Source organism: Polypterus senegalus, chromosome 10, assembly GCF_016835505.1.
Source record: "Polypterus senegalus isolate Bchr_013 chromosome 10, ASM1683550v1, whole genome shotgun sequence".
Lineage (NCBI taxonomy): Eukaryota > Metazoa > Chordata > Cladistia > Polypteriformes > Polypteridae > Polypterus > Polypterus senegalus.
The window spans coordinates 68,903,882-68,928,130 of NC_053163.1; the positions used below are offsets into that span (position 1 = coordinate 68,903,882).

Here is a 24,249-nt window from a genome sequence, read left to right on the forward strand (position 1 = left end):
TTAACCCCAAATGTATTTATTCTTTTTCCACTTTGTTGTTCGAGCTCTTTTGCATTTTAGCGCTATATGTGTACACCGTTTTACAAATTCTTTTTAAACATTAGCTTATAAAGTATGTTCGTTATTTAAGCTATATTTAAAAGGCAATTCAATTATTTCTGTGTGTTTAAACACACGGCAATTTCTTAAAAGTACCAAAATAGGTGGGGGTTTTGCCAAAACCTTTAACCTGTAACCTTTACCCTTGTAGGTAGACTGATAGAAACAGCTGGCGTCTTTTAGACTGCTTGTAACACGTGGACGAAGCTTGTATTTTTGCATCGAGCTGCTTGGATGCCATTAAAGATTTCTACAAATTATTTTAGCGATCGTGATTGAGACGTTATGGATTCTATCGCTGTTGCTTTGATTTCATCTTTAAGTTTTTTCAGCTCCGCTGATTACCACGCAAACGGCAAGGTGAGTGCAATGCCTGCATGTCTTGTCTGCCTGCCGCAACTAATATACAATAACGCGCCGTTCTTTATAGCCTTCAATATTGTTTTCTAAAGGCTAGCGATGTAATTTATTGTAAATACGTGTTTCCCAACACGGCATGTACTTTTCTAGGTAGATTTTGGGCTTCGTACGGCCATTAATTAATCTGTGCTGCCCCTGTGAGTGCCGTTTCATTGTACTGGACAGCCAGTCTCGTGCCATCAGTTTCAATCTTGTTGTATTCCATTTATTTTGTCCAATTTTAGTCCCACTTATGCGTTAAACTTAAAAGTCCAACCTTAAAAGTTCACTCTCATACCGTAGGTAGCAGACGCTACCACGATTCGCCGACAGATGTCGGGCTTTCTTTCCAGCCTCATGCACTGTGCCGAGTTTGACAAGTCCGCCTCTTGTCTTTTGATGGGATAAATTAATCAGGCCAGGCATGTTAAGGCAGTTTTTAATTCTCGGCCGGAGTCCATGACCGTGCGCGCAACCAATCCGAAATATATATATCAAATATTATTACCGAGCCTCCCATTCATCAGTGTAAGCATATGTTTAATATATATATAAAATATTATAATTAATATATAATAATTATTAATGTAGCCACAATCCTGCCGACTACGCCATTATGTTTCCTGCAGAGGCATTAGCTCTCTTGGAAATGTGTTCTTTTAATATTGTGGCTTATTAAATAATTAAACAATATCATAATATACCAGAAAAGGCGATATCCCTCCCATAGTGATTACGGCGGTACAAGAATCACATGAGACAAAATATCTTTTAGCTTACATTTACTGACGTTTTACGCAGTTACAGACGAGGAGGCATATGGACAGACTTTATCCAGGTGGGAATCTGGATCAACACAGTCAGCCATTTTTTCCGTCCCTACGCTGGGAGGGTTTCCAACACCTATTGTTGGCACAGCCTCGAAGGGTCTGGCCACTGTCCAGACCTTTTATATGGTTCTTGCTTCATTTGCTGGTCTTCTCGTTTCCAAACAAGGGCTGAATTCCTCTCCCACAAAATACAGAAATATCATAGTGCTTACATGTCGATTCTCATTCTCCCAAGAAGGAAAGAAGGTTTGTGCTGATAGAGGACAGAAATACCCTAACCTGTGTTTAAGCTGACTACACAAGCCTCCAGTTGTCTTTGGCTATCTAATCCAATGCTTGGTCAGCAATTCTAACTGCTGAGCCTCTGTGTGCCACAGTTAACATGCACATGTGAATAAAACTCATAACAGTATTGTCCAGATACAGTGACATAAAGAAAAATGTAGTATTACAGGAGCCCATCAAAAAATAATTTTGTGGACAGCCTGACACAGCAGGACACCCCACACATGCACCGCGGTAGAGTGGTATACACACAACCCCATGATTTGGAACTACTCACCGCCTACAGTCCATGGAAGTGTTGTCTGTGCCCGATGGGGAAGAAGAGCACAAAAGACGGAGAAGCAGCTGACTCTCCAGTGTATGACGTTGCCATTGACACACAAGTCAGCTCTGCGATAGGGAAAGCCATATGGAGGTAGCTTCCTCCGAAGGGCAGGGTTCAGGAGGTAAGTCCCTTCTCCAGCGGTGTTCGGCCCTGGGAGCCGGTGTGGCCGGACTGCCTTTATGTTTTGCAGCTGTGGACTACCTGAACCGTTCAAAGGGTTCTGTGTCTACCTGCAACTCTGTGTGAGCTGGAGGATTGTCTTCAGCCAACAGAGTTGCTCTTTCAGGCAATGCACGTCCTCCGTGAGGTATTGAAGAAGCTGAAGGGGAAGGAGATTACGTCACTGAAGACACTGTGTCAGTGAACGAAGGGGTGCGACGCTGGATTCTCCGGCCGGAGGAATGTAGCGGTGCAGGTAATTGACACCTGTGCCGTAAAGGGGAAAAGGGGGTCGTGTAAAGGGGGCCCGGTATCGGTCAGTTCCGGGTACCGAGTAGCCATTCCTCCGACAGTAGACGCAGCTGTGAGGGCCAATTGTGTGGCGGCGGCAGAAAGAGCAAGAGAGCAAACAGGATACCGGCTGATGTGTGTCGTGTGTCAAAGGGCCCTGCTCCCAGAGCCAGTGATGGCCTCACGCCACTCTACAGGGACACAGACGGTGCGGGGTCTCCTTTTTTCCCATAAGGAGACCCAAACTGTCAGGGTGCCCCAGAGAAAGAGGAGGACCCGGAGGAAGAAAGCCGGCTCCTTTAATAAGGGAGGACATGAGCCTGGGAGCACACGTCTGGTGATGGGACACCCTCAGTGGTGTCAGAGGGAAGCTCCGAAAGCTGCTGAGAAGATGGGGGTGTGAGCGGTCCTGACTGATGTCCCAGTCTGGAGGGCACAGGGATCTCGGAGGGGGTGCCGAAGTGGTGAGTGCCGGTCGAAAGAGGGAGCATTGCCTGGATGGTATGAAGAAAGACACCGAGCGGTGGCATCAAGGCAACATCTCCGCCCCTTTTTCTAGCTTTTGTTTTCTAGCCCTGGACAGTAGTGTTGGCTCCTGGTCATGGGAGACTTGCCCTCGTGGGATGTGCCGCTTGCCCCTATGGGTCTCAGCTGATGGAGGGGAAATGTGGCGGGGGTGGCTGGGGGCTGTGCCCAGCCAGGATGCCAAGAAGGACTGAGAGAGGGATTATGCCTCTCCCAGACCACGAGAGGGCAGCTGCCCGGGTTTGTGTGGGGGCCACGGGAATTGAGCATGGAAGCTCAACCCTATAGGGACCCATGGCCACCTCCAGTGGGTGTGCCGATGACTGAGGAGCCCTAGACATCAGCACTTCTGCCACACCCAAAGGTGCTGGCAAAAGTATTACCAGGGACACTTGGAGTGCTTCCTGGTGCTCATGTGGCACTTTCGCAACACCAGGAAGTGCTGCAGGAAGCTCATCAGGAGGTGTTGCGAAAGTGCCGCAGGAAGCTCATCAGGAGGTACCTGGAGCATGTCCGGGTGGGCATAAAAGAGGCCGCCTTCCTCCAGTCATTAAAAGGCCGAGACATAAGGGTGATTGGTGGAAGGTCACTGGGTTGAGTGCAGGACTTTATTCATTGTAAATAATTGTAAATAAAATGTGTGTGGTGTTTGAACCATCGGTGTCTGCCTGTCTGTGCCAGGGCTGGTCTTCCACAATGTGTATATTATGTACTTTGTAAACTTAGAAATGTCTCTTTTACCTGTAAATGTGCCTGAACTCAGTGAAGAACACTATTCAAAAATACACTGAATTTTATTAAAAAGTTATGTGGGAGCTAAAAAGTAGTCTAAAGAACCCCATTTCTGCCTTGATGGAACATTTCTCATGACTGAATATACAGAAGTGCAGTTTTGGCCATCCATAAACTCTAAGCAGTCTTTTTTGGTGTAGGATTTTAGTGACTTCCAGGCAGCAGGACACTGAAATGAAGAGGAAATCTTGTTTTATTGCATATTTCAGTCCAATCCATGTATCCGTTTTTTTAAATGTGGTAGTTCTAAACCTGTAATGGAACAGGAACTGCATGATTTCTTTGTAGTATAGGCATCAATTAAGCACACAACCCCAAGAGGACAGCTTATACAGTAAGTTAGTCATCAGCACAAAGGACTCAGATACTTTTAATGATATTTAAATGTTGTATTCCAAGATTGTTTGTCTACGTGTTTTAGTTGTGGCAAAATAAGAACTTTCTTTTTTTAAGAAGTAAGAAAATGTATGTTGTAAAATGAACAAGGCAAAAGGCACAAAATGGTTTGGGGATGGCCATCCCATATACTGAAAAAATATCAAAAGCAGAATCAAATACGGTTTTACAGTGTGGAGTTCAAAACACAGCTAGCTAACCGTGTAAGTCTGGGTTCTTAAATATGGTTGAAATAGGAAGGGGAAGGATCAGAATGGCCTGAACAGGAAATGAGGTCTTCTGTAGGTGGGTTCTGGAATGAAGCCGGAAGTGACGTTATCAGTGGGTGGGGTGTTGGTGATGTCATTTGTAGGAATGATCTTCAGCTGGTCTGCAGAGGGACAAAATGAGAAAGGATCATATAATAGCGGCAACCTCTGGTCTGACTGAGAAATTACACCATTTTAGCCCATCAACCATCTCTCATGTGCACGTGTATGACAACGTATAGCATAACATTCAAGTCAACTTAATTGGCTGATTTGAAAGTAGAGGAGTTTTCTGTAATTTATTTAATTCATCAAACAGACAGATATCTCATTTTTGTTTTTTACATATTTTGCAGCAGGGTTATGTGAGGTGTGTGATGCAGATTTGCACAGACTGCCATGCCATTGTTTGTACAGGAAGGCATAACCCAGAGCAAAATCACTCAATCTGAAGTAATAAATTCTCTTTAGTGGCATGCACGTGACAGTTGTTTTGGGCAGGACATATTATAGAATTCATTGATCCATTCATCCTCTAACTTGCTTATTCAGGGCAGGGGTACCTGCAAACAAAGGGCACAGACACCAATAATCTCTGGACAGGGTGCCATCCCATCCCATATTGAACACACACATACCTGTACATGCATCACCAGTTCACTAGAACTGTGGGTGCAAGCTCCATGCCGGGAGCAACCTTGCTATCACTACCCCAACAATGTGCATAATCTGTTGATTAATCCATCCATCCATTATCCTAACCACAGGGTCACGGGGGTCTGCTGGAGCCAATCCCAGGCAAGGCAGGAAACAAACCCCAGGAAGGGTGCCAGCCCACCGCAGGGCACACACACACACCCACACACCAAGCACACACTAGGGACAATTTAGAATCACAAATGCACCTAACCTGCATGTCTTTGGACTGTAGGAGGAAACCAGAGCACCCGGAGGAAACCCATGCAGTCACGGGGAAAACATGCAAACTTCACGCAGGGAGGACCTGGGAAGCAAAGATGGGTCTCCTAACTGCGAGGCAGCAGCACTACCCACTGCGCCACTGTGCCGCCCCTGTTGATTAATTGAAGAAAAAATTGGATGGACTCTAACAAATGTCAGTAATACTTCAAGTTCACATTCACTGAATGGAGATTTCTGTGCTCTCCCATGGTTTAAAAGTAAATATATCACATGACCAAATTTATATGGTGATTAGGTCATGAATATTCAAAAAGGGTGTTGTAACTGCATTGCATTTTTGCAAAATCATGAAAGTTCAGCAGCTCTAGCATAAAAAATGCTGATGCACTGAAATGATTCCACAGGCAAAATATCTTCATTTTTAAAAGTTTTAGTTAAAATTCAGAGTAAACAGCTCACACAAAACAGAGAAAATTGAAATAGCAAAAAAAAAGGAAAAGTTCTTGTTAAGAAAAGTTGTGTTCAAAACTTAAATCTTGTTACACTTCAAATCGTTACAAATCACATTTCTGAACCATTTCAAAACGGTCAGAAAACTGTATGCCTATCCCATTTCTAAGCTGAAAATGGGTCTTTAAGTCCCTGTGTACTGGACCTGTTCTAAACAATAACTGACTCGACTGACACTGTATCTTAGTTATAGCAAGAAAGTTCTATCTCTTACTAACTTATAGGGGGGAAGAACTATACCATTGTCTATGACTATGGAAGAAATTTATATTCTATTCAAATTAAGCAAACATTAATATGAGTTTAGCTCAAAGTTTTAACTTTCTAAGATTGGCTCTTACAGGTGTTTTTTAGGCCATACATGGTTACTGACAGGATGTGGTAAGCTGTCACTGCTGTCACTATATGTGTGTGGCACAGGCACATATTTTTAAGTTGATTTGAGATCTATAAAGGAACGTGATGTGGGACCTGGCCTATAATCAAAAGTGTTTAGTGTGTATGTCATTTTTGCCTTTGTAGCATAAGCAAAATTTAGTATGGAATCTAAACAAGGTTTTATGCTGTACATGAATATATCTGTGTGTTCTGGCTTGGCTGAGGTATTTCCATCAATGCCTGATGGTCATGCTCTGACATCTTCTCTTGATTAGGACAGTACAGTAATCTGTGTGTTTCATTTCAAGGGGCATTTATTTCTCTGAATGATCATATGAGGGCTGTTTGGTTGGTGATCAGTGCACTCCAGGATGAATGGGCTCAATAATGAGATCATTCACATGCCACCTCTAGCACGATTGGCTCGTTTATGATGTTATTCCATGTGCTTATTCCTGAATCTTTGTGTTCTCAAGTTCTTTATGTATTCTTTAGGGAATTTTGACCTTTGAATGTGGTATGACCTTTTCAATATAAACGTTTTCGCTTTCAACTTAACTTATTCCTGACCTTGTTGCTGGCTCTTTCTGAGTATGCCTACCTGCTGTTATTAAATTCATTTTAGTCAGACTTTGTTTTCGACTGCACTAGCTAAGTCCTGTTTTTAACTTTCATGCTACTGGTTTTATGACTGGTATAGAACAGTTTTGTGCGGAATTAAAAGGACATCTGGTAAAACATTAATAATGTATTATTACCTGCACCATAGTTTAAGAAATCCACCCACTCATGATCAACTTTCCTCGATTCACTTTTGGAGGTTAGGGTGACAGAACATGTCTTAGCAGCACTGGACATAAGGCAGAAATCAGCGCTGGATGGGGTGTAAAAGAAAAGAATACAATGTAGAATAAACAAAGCTGCCATCCAAGTTCTGAAAAAAAATCTGGACAAAATCAAGTGACATATCTGTGAAGGAGTCACCATTCTTACCTTTTTTTCCAAATGACCACTAGCTTAATAGCCTTTCAGCAATAAAATTCGCATTCCCATACTCTGCATTCTCATTTTTACCATTTTCCCATCATTTGTGCCCATTAATCTTTTTTAAACTTGCTTTCAAGCATTTTTAATTCCAAATGACTAAAAAATATGTTAAGCATGTTAAAACTACTATACACTATAACTTGATAATAACATGACAAAAAAAAAGCGTAGAAGGAAAACATCTGCCTAATCGTGCAAACTAGAATGTGAATTTTTATTCAAACTATGCCAAAAAATAGCTATCAAAGAAAAATGCCTGACGGTCGCTGACATTTGCTGAAGTAAGACCACATGAAGCACCAGCAATTTGATTTTTAGATAACTTGTAATAGACAAAACAGCTTGGTTTGAACCTGAAAGAAGATTATATGGAAGATAATCAACAACTAGAACGGCGCGTGGTATTGCTCAGGCAAGAAAGTAAAGATTAACACTAAATAGGTTAAGAGTTTGCATTTCCTTTTATAGCAACCTTAAATTAAGGGGTTTTCAGTTTTACATTTAGAACAAAATTATTTCATCACCTTCTTTTTCTTAATTTCAAGCAGTTCTGCTCCACGTTTAGACCCCATTTTCTCAACAGCACTCCTTTGTTAAGCCCTGGAGATTGCTGACGTTTCTAAAAAATAAAAGCACTAATTTTATAGACACTATCAAACTTTGCCTTGTCTATCAGGATCAAGAGTTAAAAACTCCGTAGTCTTTGGAGAAATGTTGGCATAATACTTTAAAGCCATTAAGTTGCAGATCATTCTAAATGTTAGTCATGCAACAAGTGAAATCCAGTCATCTATACTAATAAAAAGAAAAGCCCTCACTGACTGACTCACTCACTCATCACTAATTCTCCTACTTCCTATGTAGGTAGAAGGCTAAAATTTGGCAGACTCATTCCTTACAGGTTACTTACAAAAGTTAAGCAGGTTTCATTTTGAAATTTTACATATAACGATCATAACTGAATCCTACTTACGCACATATATACGTCCATAGCCTGCAGCTCGGTTGCTGTGTGAGGCGGCGTTGCGTCCCCTATCCCCACACCTCCCACGTAATTGGCTGCCTGCCCATATAAGGCTGTCCGTCACTCCGGTCTCTTCATTCCCTTCCTTGCTTTGCCACGGTAGTCATGTCTCCTTGCTGATAATTGCAGCCTTTTTATTTAATCCACGGCTTCTCTGCTGTTTTATTGTTCGTTTATTACGCTTATAGTTATTGTGTAGGTATTTTAGACTTAGTTTACATTGTTCAGGTACCCATTTTTTTTACCGTTCCAACCGTAACCCCATTACTATGTCTATCGAGGTGATCACCATCGATCAAAGAACTGTCGCTTACCGAGTGGTTTCCATGCCCGGAGATGGCACCTGCCTTTTCCATTCTCTTTGTTACATATTGCACGGCCATATCAGGCTAACTCTTGATATCCGGAGGAACATTGTGTCTTATGTATTGAATGACTGGGACAGGTTCAAGGTGTGGACTGATGACGGTACAAGAGATAATTATACTACACAGGAGCATTATAAGAGTAAAATGCTAAAGCCCTTCAACCAATGGTTCTGCATGTGAGTTGATGGCTGCCGCTGAATTGTTTGGTTGTTGCTTTCAAGTGTACTGAAATGGTCAAATATTTTACACCTTTGGAGAACCACCAATGCCTCTTAAACATCTTAGATTGACAGGTGACGATTTGAGTGGTAGACACTTTGATGTTTATGAATGTTTAAACTCTCAAAAGCTGGATGCGAAGTTATCGATTAAGCCGGTTGTATGCTTACAGCGCTTGACAGATGCTGAATGTCACTTCAACACAAGTCTTTCAAATACTACAAACCATGAAACTTAAGCCGATTATGACAGCAGCAATCCAAGCTGTGAGAAAACAGTAAAAAGGAGGCATGTCAGACATCGTGGTACATTTTCTGATGCAGCTAGACGGAAACAACTTCGGGACGCTGTCGCCAAATACTCGCAGAAAAATCCACAAGTTAATAGACATGCTGTCGCTAAATATTCACAGGCAAATCCACAAGTTCATAGAGATGCTGCCGCTAAATACTCGCAGGCAAATCCACAAGTTCTTAGAGCCGCTGTCGCTAAATACTTGCAGGCAATTCTACAAGTTCATAGACACGCTGCTGCTAAATATTTGCAGGCAAATCCATAAGTTAATACCGGGAATGCCTGTTAAACATCTTAGATTCACGAGTAGCGATTTGGGTAGTGAACACTTCGATGAATGAAACCTGTTATCTTTACAACGGTTGACAAACATGGAATGTAATTTGAACACAACACGTCCTCCAAATACGAACCTGACTGAAAGAAATAATGATAATCAAATCCTTGATGACAGCAACACTCATAACAGTGACAAAACAATTACATTGACAATCATGTTACGTCATTTTTGAAATGTTTCCTTTTCTTTTTCATAACTTCTTTAACACACTACTTCTCCTCTGAGAAGCGTGTGTATTTTGCTAGTATACAATAAATTAAAGATTGATAAATCCCATTAGTGCACAGTTCATTCACTTATCCACTCACTTTCTAAATTTCCTCTAAGGTTCTGGGTCTATTTGTTAATTTTTGTCTATTGCCTATGGTGGAGAAGCGAAAGCTTCAGATTCATCAAAAATTCCAATCTCCGATTTTCGATGGATCTCGAAGTTTTAGGGTCCTTTGATACTGAAAACATCAATATTTCAATAACGGGTGTGTGTCTGTCTGTGTGTCATAGTTTCTTGAGGATGATCTACAGCAGGGATCACAAACTCCAGTCCTGGCTGCAGGTTTTCTTTCTAACCTTTGTAATTAGTGACCTGTTTTTGCTGATAATGAACTTCTTTTGAATTAATTTTAATTGACTTGTTTCTTAAGATTTGTTCCCTGGAATTTCTTCATCTTTCCTCGGAATTGCTTCATTTCTTTCCTTAAACAGAAATGAAATGTGAAGTGAGTGAGCCAACAGAAGACCACCTAAGTCAGGGCCTCAAACTCTGTCAAATTTCACTCCAAGCAGTTGTTTTATGAGGCGCTGAGTCTTGTTGTTAATTAAATCCATTCTTTAATTCCATGGCTTGTTTCTGCTCTCATTGGGCAATAGCAGACATTTTCAAAATTGTTAATTTTTTCTTTACTTTTTTAAGAGCACTGTTAAAATGTTTTGGGGACCTGAGTAAATCAACATTCCTGAGACCTCCATCCTTTTTATTTTCAGATATTGTATGATAGTCACACTTTGTTGGTCATGTTTCAGTTCATTTTGTATCTCATTATTTTTTGTCTGCTAATTAAGGAAAAAGAAAGAATTATTGAGTCTGAGTCATCAAGAGAAAGTCAATTAAAATTAATTCAAAAGAAGTTAATTAGCAGCAGAAACAGGTCGCTAATTAAGAAAAGGGTTAGAATGAAAACCTGTAGTCATTGTGCCCTTTAGGACTGGAGTTTGACATACCTGGTCTAGAGATAAAATGGCTGGATGGAAAAATACCAAACTTGAAGCTTAAGCCTGCTATGAGATGACGATGTGCTGATTAGCTTTTGAGCCAAATTGTGCAAGATAAAGAAGCACTCTAGAAGAACCCTCAAATGCTGTAATTCTGCAATTAATTATGAATTCTTCTCATCAATTGCTATCATAATGACTTATTTTATAATCAGAAAGATTTGGATCAGAGCATTAAATAATTACTGATATGTAATAGAATAGTTTGGGTAACTTGGTTCCTAGAATGCAAACCCTACTGACGCTCACATCCAAATTTTTTATTATTATTCTTCATATCCAAAGGTTACACATAGATGACCAAACTAACATCTGTACACAAGCATATGCACATACTGAAATAACACCATTATGAGGATGCCACATGTTCTTCATTTTAATATTCAATCTTTGCCATTTTGCTGTAGAAAACTTAAATAAAACTTTATCTCTCCCTTAGACTTTTTTCAGTTTTCACAGTGGTTTGCTTTGCCCTTTGGTCTTCTTTGCTAAGTTTTGTTTATTGAATTGATCACTACAAATCGTTTTGCAAAGTATATTAGTATATTTGAGTGGTGCCCTGCTGGTGTGGCCCACACTCTCTAACTTGGCAAGAGGCCTTGATAATAGAAGGTCAGGGAGTGAATGACAATATCTCTTTTCTATGGATATTTAAAGACATTACAGTAGGTACAGAGGGACTGGCATCCTCACAACCAATGAGCGACACGCAGGATGGACTTGGGAACAGGTAAGGACAGCACAGTGGGCCATCGCATGATGGCATGATCACAAGGCATGATCCCATCTGATAAGCCCTATTATGCATGCCGGAAGGACAGTATGAGAGTTGTGGTCCCATGGGCATGTCTTGTCAGGTTCTATTAGAGAGCTGCCATAGGAGCTTTCATATAGTAACGGTACAAGGAGTACTGTAGTCCTGTCTGACCCGGAAGTGCTTCCTGGAGGCAATTGATTAACAACCGGAAGTATTCCCAGGTCTTTAGTTAATGAGAGCCCTCCACTGGTCTTAGGGAATCAGAATCAGGATAGGAACTGGACAACACTCCCCTGGGAGAAGTGGAGGGAAACGGAAGGAGCAAAGAAAGTGGTTGATGATATTAGCAAGCTGTACTATGTTGTGTGAGAGTTATTGCAACACTGAAAGAAGGAAACCTGTAAAAGGTGCACATTATTGAAAATAAAAGTGCTAGATTTGAACCTGGGACTCTGCATGTGTAGTTGTGTCTGGGGTTTGGTGTGCTGGAATGCCCCTTAGTGGCCGCAGTGGATTTGCTTTAAAGTAAAGTCATGGAAGGGCTTTCAAATATAGCTTATAAAACTAGACTGTGCAAAATTAATGCAGTTCTGGTCAACATTATTAGCACCCTTGCATTTTACGCGTTATACTGTATACAATATCTTAAAAAATAATTGAAAATATAATTAATTTATATAATGCTATTTTAATAGCATGTGCAAAAGTATAAAACAAAAAAGATGTCTGTGCAACTTAGATGTAGTAAAAAACAACATATGACCTGAACATGATTACTGGCACCCTTGCAAAAGAGCTTCATTCCCGTTGAAGTAGAACTATACTCCCCTGCAATCAATTGTCAGTACTCACATGACTGTAATTAACCAATGAATGAGGACTTAAATGTTTTAAAAGGCCTCATTAATGCTCTGTTCTTTTCCACAAAGGTGAAAATATGAGAGTTACCTCAGACTGCCAGAAAAGCCTTTAACGCCAAACATTAGAATGCAAAAGAGTACAAGGCCATCTCAAGGCCAAAGACTTTGAAATTCCAGAGTCTACAACTTGCAATGTTATTAAGATGTTCTATGTCATGAGAACTGTCAAGAACCTCCTGGAATGTGGTGGGATGAGTATAATTTAAAAAATTCAAAGATTAGTGCAAACTGTTGAAAAAACGCCATGTTTAGCACTCAAAGAGCCTGGCCTGGAGCAATGTAGAGTGATGGTTTCAAACTTCATAATACATCTATACTAATAAAACGCAAAGCCCTCACTGACTGACTGACTGACTCACTCACTGACTCATCACTAATTCTCCAACTTCCTGTGTAGATAGAAGGCTGAAATTTGACAGGCTCATTCCTTACAGCTTACTTACAAAAGTTTGGCAGGTTTCATTTCGAAATTCTACGCATAATGGTCATAACTGGAACCTACTTACGTACATATACTGTATACAGTGCATCCGGAAAGTATTCACAGCGCATCACTTTTTCCACATTTTGTTATGTTACAGCCTTATTCCAAAATGGATTAAATTCATTTTTTCCTCAGAATTCTACAAACAACACCCCATAATGGCAACGTGAAAAAAGTTTACTTGAGATTTTTGCAAATTTATTAAAAATAAAAAAACTGACAAAGCACTTGTGTAACTTGAACACACCAAATCCTCCAAATACGAACCTGATTGAAACAAATGATGATAATCAAGTCTTTGATGACAGCAATACTCATAACAGTCACAAAACAATTACATTAACAATCATGTTACGTTATTTTTATCTTTTTCATAACTTCTTTAACATACTTCTTCTCCGCTGCGAAGCGCGGGTATTTTTCTAGTAGCTAATAAAACAAAGAAAAACTTAATGTGTGAAGGCCACGGATGATCACAGTGTCTAAAGACTGACATAAAAAGGCAAGCCTTTGACCGAATTCACCTTGAAAAACCACAGTCCTTATATGAAAACGTTATATGAACAGATGAAACCAAAACTGAGCTATTTGGCAATTCAAACCAATATGACATCCTTTCAACAGTTAAATATGGTGGAAATTCCATAATGCCATGGGGCTCTTCTGCTGCCTAAGAAACTGAAGGCCTTAAACGTACTCAATTAATTATGAAGTTAGCGGGTGGCCAAAATATGTCTGAGCCAAATGTGCTACTTAGTTTTGGAAAACTAGGTTTGGGTCAAATGTCATGGGTCCTCCAGCAGAACAATGACCCAAAACATACATCTAAAAGCACAGACAGTTAGTTAAAAGTGGCATAACTGGACAGTGTTAAACTAGCCAGCAACAAATCTTGATTATAATCAAATTGAGAACTTGTGGAAGGATCTGATGATCTGAAATCTGCAATGGTTAAAATGAATCCTGGAAACATTCCTGATCTGGAACAAATCACACTTCAAGAGTGGGAGAAACTACCAGCAGACAGATGTAAGAAATGTCTAGATGGCTACAAGAAACCGTTGGAGGCTGTCATCACTGCCTGCGGTTATGCAACCAATTATTGGTTAAGGGTCTATAAATATGTCCAAGTTATATTTTGTTTTTTTTTTTCTCTTTCAGAAATTACCACATCTAAATTGCACAGATTTTTGTTTCTTGTTTTTTGTAGCATACAATGATATAAAGTTGCTGTATTTCCAATATTTCTCAATATATTGTACATAACATACCCAGAAGTCAAGGGTGCCAATAATGTTGACTACAATTGTATTGCACCATGGTTGTATAGTAGTTAGCACTTTGATCTTACAGCTTCTGGGCCCTGACCATCAGAGATTGTTCTTCAGGTATTTTGGTTTTCTTCTCTCATGTTAAATATTTGTGTGCTGCCTTAGTTGTTGCCTTTAAACCCATGCTTGAAGTGGGCCAGTCTCATTGGTATGCACTTCTGGCACCTCTTCTAATTTCAACATGGACTACCGGCACCTTTCCTTGGCGTACCAGTGAGTACTTGCACCTTTTCACGGATCTTCACAAGGGCACCCATGATCTTTGAAAGGATGTTGATGTATCCCAACACTCAAAGTTTTACAGGTGGAGAACCCAAGACCGCTGTTTTCTATCAGTGTATAGTGACTTTCAATGTTTTACCATAGCTGCAGCTTTTCATAGTGCACTGGTGAGTACTGGAACTTCTTTTCCAAATCTTCATGGAGAACTACTGCCACATTCTTTGATTGGGTGATGACATATCCCAGTGTTAGAAGCTCATGGGCATATCCCCCTTCCTATCAACTCTTTAATCGAAAAGAGTACTGCCCCTAATTTGGTTCCACTTCAAGCGCGGCTCTAAACTATTAATGTGTGAGTGTGCCCTGTGTTGGACCAGTACCCTGCCCAAGGCAAGTTTTCAATCTTGTATTCAGAACTTCTCTGAGAGGCTATGACTCTTATGGTCTTAAATTACATTTAAAGGGTTTTACAGCTACATGCATCAGAGAAGGTGTGGACTACAATGGATAAGATCCCTTTCAGATTATGCTCAATCCTTCTGTGATGATGTGGCTCCACTCCAAGCTTCCTCTTCACATTTGGGAGCCTCTCGAACCCAATACTGTCAATAGTTATTACCGAATGATCACATATGGAACAAGGGGATGGTGTAAAAAGTGTTCCGTGCTTTTATTAAAAATAATCAAAGCAAAACTAAAAACAGTGTCCACAGTGCAGTGTTCAAAAAACAATAAATAAATAATCCATAAAAACATGTGAATTGTGGGGGATAAAAACACAATAAATAAATCCATTAAAAGCAGGGGTTAAAAATGCATTCACTGGCTCCTTCATATCCCAGCCCACTTCCTTTTTTGTCTCCCCAGCTCATCCATAACTCGCACAACCGGCAGAGAATTAGCAGCCATGAACTTCATCCCCTGACCCCCGTCATGGCTGCCTTCTCACAGTGCAGCCAAACCATCTGAGGATGGCACACTTCCCGTTATCCTTCACGCACCCGCAATCATACCGTGGATCCCTGGGGATGTCATCCACTATGCTTACCTAACTCCACACCATTGTTCAGTGTGGTGAACCAACCCCAAGAGCACCACAACCTATGCTCCTTCATGGGGCCCCTATTTGTGCTATCTTTCCCCTCTAGGTGGCTGGAATGTCCTCACCGAGACTGCTCTTCAGCCGCCCTTTAACCTCTGCTCCTTTTCATCTGTTTTATTCCTCTCCCGATTTTTTTCCCCTCTCGCACTTTCGCTTCAGTTTTATACGTGGGGATGTAGCACAGGTTTGGCGATTAGCAGCTCCCGACATCAATTACGGACACAGATGCCTCCTCACCTGGGTACTTAAGTGTGGAAACGCCTGTGCTGCATCGCACCCAGGAACCACTCCAGCCACACTACCACGGCCCCTCCTTAAGCTGCGAGTATTTTAAAAGGCAATGAGCCACGGACCTCACTTTACCACAGCTTCTACCATAGACTTCAAAATACTGTGACCCAGAACTGAAATAAATGGGTTTGATAATTGATAGATGGGTGTTTTGATGACTTTAATGGTATTATATATTGTGATGAGGATTCTTCTTTAAAAGAATGTTACACAAACAAAATAAAGTTTTGGGGACCGTCCCCATATATTGTCGTCCAGACAATCAAAGAAAAGCACGATTCAAAGTCTCAAAATAAAACAATGAACAATTTTCCTGAGTCAAAATGGCGACTTTATTGAGGGAAGGATTATAGGACAGAATATGGTTGGCAGGAAGTGACGTTGAAAACAGGAACCAGAAACAACGTCATCAGGATGGGATGGAAGTGAAGTGAATTGATGGAGCCGGAAGTGATGTCATCATGGTGGACCGGAAGTGACGTCGTCGCGGCCATTTTGGAATCCGGAAGTGGAGGAATTATTTTTCTTCCAGTTTTCTGTTGGGCAAAAGAGATTCAGGTAAGTACCACGCGATGTTTCACTCACCTTTAGGCTCTTTGACTGCCTCCTAATCGCACATGTGTGACATGACCCCCCCCTCAGCCCAGACCCCTCGGGTCGGGCGACCTGCACCGAGAGGTCGTGGACACGAGAGAGAGCATCTGCGTTGGCCTGCAAGGAACCTTTATGATAAATTACACTGAAACGATAAGGTTGAAGATTCAAAAACCACCTAGTGACGCGAGGGTTAGACTTCTGATGAAGGGACATCCACTGTAAAGCGGCATGATCCGTCATCAGAGTAAGCTCATGCCCCAGTAGGTAGTACCTCAAAGACGTGACAGCCCACTTAATCGCCAAGGCTTCTCGCTCCACCGCAGCATACTTGGTCTCTCGGTCCAGCAGTTTCCGGCTCAGGTACATAACAGGGTGTTCAGCACCATCAACGCATTGGCTCAGCACGGCACCTAAGCCTGTGGCCGATGCGTCGGTCTGGAAGAGGAAAGGAATAGAAAAATCAGGAGATCGTAAAACAGGTGCTGAAGTAAGGGCCAACTTTAAGTCACCGAATGCTTTCTCAACTGAAACATCCCATACCACTTTTAAAGGTGCTCGTTTCCTTGTTAAATTAGATAAGGGTGCAGCAATTTCTGAGAAATGAGGTACAAAACGACGATAGTAACCTGCCAATCCCAAAAATGCTTGTACCTGCCGCTTATTCATCGGACGGGGCCAATTAAGAATGGCATCAATTTTGGAACATTGTGGTTTAACAACACCCCCTCCTACTAGGTAGCCCAAATATTTGGCTTCTCTTAATCCAAAAAAACATTTCTTCGGATTAATTCGAAGACCAGCAGTCGCTAGCGTGGAGAGTATTGTTTTAACCTGCCAGACATGATCCTTCCACGTGCTGGAATAAATGACCACATCATCTAAGTAGGCAGCGCTATATGAATTGTGGGGCCTTAGCAGTGTGTCTACCAGACGTTGGAAAGTAGCTGGTGCCCCGTGCAAGCCAAAAGGAAGGACCCTGTACTGCCAATGTCCACTGGGCGTACTAAAAGCGTTTTTTTCTTTGGCAGAGTCCGCTAAGGGAATTTGCCAATACCCTTTTGTCATGTCAAGAGTAGTTAGGAATTCAGCGTTCCCCAGCCGATCAAGTAAATCATCCACCCGCGGCATGGGATACGCATCAAATTTAGAGACCTGATTAAGTCGTCGAAAGTCATTACAAAACCTCCACGACCCATCAGGTTTAGAAACTAAGACAATTGGACTAGACCAAGGGCTATGGCTTTCCTCAATAACCCCTAATTCTAGCATTCGTCTAATTTCCAACTCTACTTCCGCTTTCTTTGCCTCCGGAGCCTATAAGGTCTCTCTCTGACAATCACTCCAGGGTTAGTAATAATATCATGAACAATCAACGAGTGCGTCCTGGTATCTCGTCCACAACTTTAGGGACAGACAAGATAGCCATCTCGATGTCTTGTCGTTGTTTGAATGTCAAATCGGGGCCAAAATTAAGATGGGCAAATGACATAAAAAGAGAACGAGGCTGATTGGACGAGGGATCAGGTTCCCTGTCCTTCCATGGTTTCAGCAAATTAATATGATATACTCGTTCAGTAGGTCACCGATTAGGTTGTTTAACCAAATAATCAACAAGACCTTTTCTTTCTTTAATTTCATAAGGGCCTTGCCAATGTGCTAGCAACTTTGAATGAGAAGTTGGGACGAGTACCATCACACGATCACCCGGGACAAACTCCCGAATGGTGGTGTTTCGGTTATAATAACAGGACTGCGCTGCTTGTGCCTTTTCCAAATTTTCTTTTAGAATAGGTCTGATTTTCTCTAGTCTATCACGTAATTGCGCGATATATTCAAGAATATTTGAAGTTGGGAGGACCTCCTCTTCCCATCCTTCTTTTAACATATCCAAAAGTCCTCTGGGTTGTCTTCCATATAATAATTCAAAGGGAGAGAAACCAGTAGAGGTCTGAGGACTTCCGATAGCAAACAAAGCGAGAGGAAGCAACTGATCCCAGTTTCTTTCATCCTCGTTAACTACCTTGCGTAACATCTGTTTCAAAGTTTGATTGAAACGTTCTACCAACCCGTCAGTTTGGGGATGATAGACAGACGTTTTCAGATGTTTTATTCGAGTAATTTGGCTACTTCCTGAACGTCTCCAAGTGAAAGGAGTCCCTTGGTCCGTTAAAACCTCTTTGGGGATCCCAACACGAGCGAATATCCCTACTAATTCCCGTGCGATGTTTTTTGTATTAGCTGAGCGCAAAGGAACAGCTTCCGGAAAGCAAGTGGCATAATCTACTAGCACCAAAATATATTTAAAACCTTTTAACGAGGGTTCCAATGGTCCTACGAGATCGATACCGACTCATTCAAAAGGGATATCAATAAGGGGAAGGGGAACGAGAGGAGCTCGTGTCCTTCTAGGAATCTGGTGAAGTTGACACTCAGGACAGGAAGCGCAAAATCGCCGGACCTCCTCGCCAATAAAATCGGAGCTTTATTCTCTCTAACGTTTTTTCGGAGCCTAAGTGGGCTCCTAGAAGGTGAGCGTGTGCTAATTCACACACCTTTCACCGAAAAGTGCGTGGAATTAACAACAACGTTCGCACTTCTCCCTCGTGATCTGCCACTCTATATAATAATTCGTTTTTAAGTACAAAGAACGGCATCGGTGGCATGGGATCCAGGGTTGTATAACCCTCGGTAGATACTACTGCATTCCTAATATTTTTTAAGGAATCATCGTTCCATTGTTCCCTTTTAAAAGATGATGGTGTTAATAGAAATTGAGCAGTTAAATCTTGTATAGGGTCTTGTGCGGCCTTAAGGGGCGTGGTTTCTGTCTCCACGTCTTCTGCGTTAACTGCACTTGTTCCCGCAGAGGTCGATGGGACATCAATTTCTTCCCATTGGGTACCCGTATGGGTCCGTGCTACTGTGGGACATGGCGTGGAGGCAGTCGGAGCAGTATTCTCCATTACTAAGCCCAAATGTTTCATAGGTACAGTTACGTTATTACCGCTGGTAATATTATTCCAGTCTCTACCCAATATAACTGGAAAAGGGGGATCCGGTAATACAGCCATGGCCATGCTCGTTAGGTGATGATTCACTGAGATTACACATCTGGAATCTGAATACATTTTAGACTAGTTTTTATCCTAGTCCACTGTTGCGGTAAAACGAAACGGGTGGCAACAATGGAAATGTTACTCCCGGAATCAAACATTGCTCTTACCTTCCTGCCATTTATAATAACTGCACCTGTATATGGAAGAGATAAAGGATTAGTCACAGTGGCACAATACCTTTCTCCCTTAACTAATGAGCAATCCATAGGCTCGATGGTACAGTTGGGGGACAGATGTCCAATCTCCCCACACTTGAAACAGCGGGGAAGACTAGCACCTCTGTCCCGTTTACGGACGGCAGGCTCGGGAGCTTGTCGGGTGGGCTCAGGAGTTGCCCCACGTACCTGTTGGGTTCGGCGAGAGAACTGTTCTGATTTCCCTGATTTGCAAGCCACCCAGTGACGCTCTGTGATCAGGAGTCCATGTCCTCAAAATTATGCTTCCATACTTGCTGGGCGATATGGTCAGGGAGGGCATGCACAAAAGTTTCACAAGCGAGAAGTTCTGCCATTTTATGTGAATTATTAATATTGGGCCGTAGCCAGCAAAATACTTTTCCCCAGGCTTCAAAGTCCTGGGTTCTTATAGGTCTCTCGGGATCAAACTACTACTCCCTCCATTCTCTCGCCTGCTGTTCCGGAGATACGCTGTAGCGTTTGAAGACCTCCTTTTTTAGAGCGTCGTAATCAGCTGCCTGCTCCTCAGTTAGATCGTAATAGGCTCTCTGCGCCGTTCCCTTCAGGTAGGGAGCCAGTATGTATGCCCATTCCGACCTCGGCCATGCGTTCCGCTTAGCGGTACGCTCGAAAATCAAAAAGTATGTCTCAATGTTATCTGACTCTGTTAGTGTAGCTATAGCAACAGGTGGTGGCCGAGCGACCTCCGTCCGTGCACCTGCAGTAGCAGCAGCAGCACAGGCGTGGCTTCTGCTACTTGGGTCCTTGTTTCACCCATCTGTAGCTTCAGGGTTTGTAGATCGGTCATGATGGTGTTCAGAATGGTATTAAGGTCCTGTTCTTCCGACATCTTTAACCCAACGAAAAACAATTCCTGTCGACTACGCCAATTGTGATGAGGATTCTTCTTTAAAAGAATGTTACACAAACAAAATAAAGTTTTGGGGACCGTCCCCATATATTGTCGTCAAGACAATCAAAGAAAAGCACGATTCAAAGTCTCAAAATAAAACAATGAACAATTTTCCTGAGTCAAAATGGCGGCTTTATAGAGGGAAGGATTATGGGACAGGAAATGGTTGGCAGGAAGTGACGTTGAAAACAGGAACCGGAAACAACGTCATCAGGATGGAAAGGAAGTGAGGTGAATTGATGGAGCCGGAAGTGACATCATCGTGGTGGACAGGAAGTGACGTCGTCACGGCCATTTGGGAATCCGGAAGTGGAGGAATTATTTTTCTTCCAGTTTTCTGTTGGGCAAAAGAGATTCAGGTAAGTACCATGTGACAACCTTCTATCTCGCGATGTTTCACTCACCTTTAGGCTCTTTGACTGCCTCCTAATCGCACATGTGTGACAATATCTTCTTATATAATATGCTACCGTGGCTGTTTGTCTGTCCAGGATTTTAAATCACCTGTAGCTCACAAACCATTTCACCTATTGACCTGAAAGTTGGTACACATATACTACGTGACGTCTACTATCTGCTTTCGGGGTGATGATTATTATTATTCTTTTAATTTTTTTTTTATTGTAGAATCAACTCTCTGGGCAGCGTTGTCATTTCGTACCACCTTCGCGGTCACTTCCCCTACCTCTTCATATCATAAATCATTCTTGAGACAGATTGAAGACTTAAGTGCCAACTTAAGTGACAAATTAAGAAAAATGTACTAAGTAATTGCAACACAAAAACTAACTTAATCAGTTTTAATTCGAAAAGATGCAAACAAAAGAAGAGAAGCAGCGGGCCGCTAGGGTGGAGAAAAGATCTGCTCAGGAAGCAGCAAGCGCATCAACCTCTGAGCAAACGAATGATAAATGTGCAGAGAAAGAGTATGAAAACTAGGAATGCTCAAGTCAAGTGTATTCACTGCACATTATCGTGCAGTATGCCGTTACTGGTTATTAGATAAAAGCTGAATGCATAATTGATTCACTGATGGATGGCACAGCAGCACAGTAGTTAGTGCTGGTGCTTCACGGACAAGATACCCTAGGTTTGAGTCCTATGCCCAGCCATTGTCTACTTCAAGGCTGCACTTTGTCTCTGCCTATGTAGGGAATCTTCTTTTGGTGAACCCTAACCCCAGGACTGCCTAATCACAAGTAAGGCTGAAATCACACAGCATTCATTTTTGGTTTACTTTGAATCTGACCTCCCATAGATGTTAGACTAATTTTCTTTTGAAGACAGTCGTAGGATTTCAAAACTATGAGCCAAAATATCTCTAACGTCAAGGTACTGTGACGATGCGGGTTCGTTGCATGCTCCCATCATTTGTCTGGGAGCCCTTGAACCTGTCACAGTCGGTAATGTCACCAATGAGCTTAGCAGTGGGGCAACATCATACCAAGGGGATGGTGTACAAAAGTGCTAAGTGCTTTAATTAAAAAAAAAAAAAACAACAATCAAAACAATGTTCAAATAAATAGTGCAGTGCCTTCCAAACAGTCTTTAAATAAATAATCCAATAAAACCAGAAGTGAAATGTGGAGGTTAAAATCCATTAGAAAAACAATCCTTTAAAAATGAGGTAAAACATAATGCAGGAAACAGTACTTTTAAAACACAGTTCAGAGCCCGGTGACTTCTCTACCTGGCAGCTCCCCTGCTCCTCCTGTCTGGGCTTCTCAACTGGGGTGTCGCCCTCTCAGCAGCTGAACTTTTCTCCCCTCGACTGGTCTGGAGGCCACCCGATCCCTGGCTTCGGACGCGCACTCACCCCAGACCAAGACTTGGTTTCCTTGACGCTCACATCAAGGACTTCACCCACCAAGCCTCCCGACTCCCGCTGTCTTCACGGCCTTACGCTGCCTGTCGTCCTTCAACTACTGGTCAGTCCAGCTCCTTAACCGCTCAGCTGGAGCGACCGCTTCCTTCAGCCCCACAGAGTGTCGACCAAACACTCCCCTCGTGGGCTCACCTCCCAGCCGTATGCTTTCACACATTCGAGCCTGCTCTTGCTCGCTCACTCGCTCTCCTTCTCCCTCACTCCGGCGCTCCTCCAACCTCCCGTTATCTTCTTTCTTTCTTTTATTCTTTTTTCCTCTTCTTAGCAGACTTGTGCTTCTATTTATCAAGAGGACGAGGTAGCTGTGGCAAATCAGCAGCCCCGAGCACAATCACAGATGTGGACGATTTCTCACCTGTGCACTTAGGTGAGAAACGGCCACATCACAAATCATCCCGGGACCCGCTTCAGCCACACTACCACGCCCCCTGGCTAAGCCGCGAGCACAGTGGCCCTTTTTACATGAGCTGTGGACCCGCTATACCACAGGTACATATAGTCAAAATCATAAGAGGGATTTTCTGCAGGCTGACATTTAGAATTCATAACACATCAGGACCAGTCCATAACTTTTTGCCAAAAATTCTGGTGTAGGCAGATACTAGCAGCAGATATTTTCTTAAAGTTTGATCTATACTTTTGGTCACTGACTGTAGATTTTATGGTGACTGTTGACGGTAAGGGGCAATTTGCAGTGCCAAGTTAAGTTGCTTTGACTTGTGCTGCTAATGATTAAAATAACAAAGACGTAAATCAGACAATTTTCCTTTGTCAGCCTTTTGTAACAGCTTGTCATTTGTAGTCTGGCCTTCAGTTTAAGTTGGAATCTTAACTCTTTTATATTATTTAAAAGGGGGAAAACAATTGCTGTGTTTTTCTTTTGCAACTTCCCTGTACTGAACAATCTGTCAGAGACATGAAACCTTTAGATTACAATCAGTAACCAGAATGAACTCAGCCAGAAATAAGAAGGTTGAAAATCTTGTGCTTGAAATGGAACTCCTCTGACTGCCAGAAATTCCTTTCCTAAGACTCTGATACATTCAAAGGGACATTAAACTAAATCAAACGCCTCATCTGAAATGAAATCAGGCAAAAATATCCAGCACATTGGTAGATCCTGGTCTATTCAGAAGCTGCAAATGTACTGAACTCTGTGAACATAAAATTATTTTAGATTGACGGGGATGCAAAAACAGAACTTTTGCTGAAAGAAAGCTTCAACTAATAAAAATTAAAAAGTGAAGAAGGAAGAATGTATTTTTTTTACAGTAGATAATTACATCAACAACAACATTTATTTATATAGCACATTTTCATACAAACAGTAGCTCAAAGTGCTTTACATATTAAAGAATAGAAAAATGAAAGACACAATTATAAAACAAAATAAATCAACACTAATTAACATCGAATAATAGTAAGGTTCAATGGCCAGGGGGGACAGAAAAAACAAAAAAACTCCAGACGGCCGGAGAAAAAATAAAATCTGTAGGGATTCCAGACCATGAGACCGCCCAGTCCCCTCTGCAGTGAAAAAGGACGGAAAGAAAAGGAAAAAATGAGCTGGAGTGCATTGAGAACAAAAGTAAAATTCTTAAAGCTGACAGAAAAATGAAAAAATGCTTGGGTGACAATGCAATAAAGCAATTTTTTAATTTTAAAGCCTCTGGTTGAAATTTTGTAGAAGAGAATAGACATTTTAGAAACCAAAGTGGGTAAAACAGAGAAATATG

General features: G+C 41.8%; 2 long non-coding RNA genes across 2 annotated transcripts in view; one reads left to right on the forward strand and one right to left on the reverse strand.

Moving 5' to 3' along the window:
• The first annotated feature begins 422 nt into the window (after positions 1-422).
• The window catches only part of LOC120537183, an 89,196-nt gene continuing 65,369 nt past the window's right edge, over positions 423-24,249 (forward strand). The window contains exons 1-2 of the long non-coding RNA XR_005635277.1: positions 423-459; positions 11,377-11,449. This is a non-coding gene — a long non-coding RNA (uncharacterized LOC120537183). The remainder of the gene's footprint in view (positions 460-11,376; positions 11,450-24,249) is intronic.
• LOC120537184 lies at positions 4,148-7,804 on the reverse strand. Its single transcript, XR_005635279.1, has 3 exons — positions 7,730-7,804; positions 6,917-7,032; positions 4,148-4,471 (listed from the first exon to the last, which is right to left on the reverse strand). It is a non-coding gene; the product is annotated as an uncharacterized LOC120537184 (long non-coding RNA).